Raw genomic sequence first — 994 nt, forward strand, 5'->3', positions numbered from 1 at the left:
GAGTACATAGGAAACAGCACCTTCAGAAGGAACAATCATTGTTGGAATGCTCCCCCATGGAGCAACAGAAGAAGGTTTTCATCTTGAGCTCAGATGCCCTTGTGCAAGTGAAATATCAATATAACAAATAACTATATACATATTTATAGTATAATAAGACCTTCATGTTTATATTTATAGATTTTTATGTATATATGTCTATATCTACATGTCTATGTCTGTATTTATATATGAATATGTACATATAATAATAATGTGAAATAGTTCTGACAATGCTAATTTGGTATTTTTGGCTGCTCAGGGATGTAACACTAAATACCCTACAGAACAGGATTGGCCAGGACCCTAATGTCAGTGGTCAACTTTGTGAGATTGTATACAATGGAAAAAGGAGGAAGGGAGGAAATTGGTGATTTTTACAGGGTTTGCTGATACTGTGATGCAGAGTGTTTTGTCTGTTCCTGTGAAAAATACAGCGATTTTGTCTGCAGGGTTTTTCATGTACCAGACTATGCACAAGCTGCAGGATTGGTTGAAAGGGTGAAGGGGTTGTTAAAAGAGCTGTTGGAAAGATGAGGAGATGGGAACCTTTGCCCATGGAGAACCCATCTCCCAGATGTGCTCCATGCCCTTCACAGGGGCCCACGGGGGAAATGAAACCCCCTGGCTGTGCCCGGCTGCCCTCAATTTGCAAATCCAACCATGGGCAGTGAGACTTGGGCTGCCTGGGAAATTGTTCTGGCTGTGATGGCCCCTTACAGGGCCAGCCCAGAGGCTGCAGGGCTGGGCCTTCATGCATTGGAATTAACGAGGATAAATTCAAAGCAAATGAGAGCTGTCAATACTGAAACAGGAATTCAGATTCCTCCAGGACACTTTGCTTTGGTAACTGCTCCCTTGGAGCTTGGCCTTGCAAAGTGTTCCTGTCATGGCAGGAGGAATTGATGCAGAATGTCCAGGAGAAATTACAGTAATTCTGTTAAACAATAATGAA

This window comes from Melozone crissalis, unplaced genomic scaffold (assembly GCF_028551555.1).
Source record: "Melozone crissalis strain CALT ecotype California unplaced genomic scaffold, PUWL_Pcris_2 ptg000011l_1, whole genome shotgun sequence".
Taxonomy (NCBI): Eukaryota; Metazoa; Chordata; class Aves; order Passeriformes; family Passerellidae; genus Melozone; species Melozone crissalis.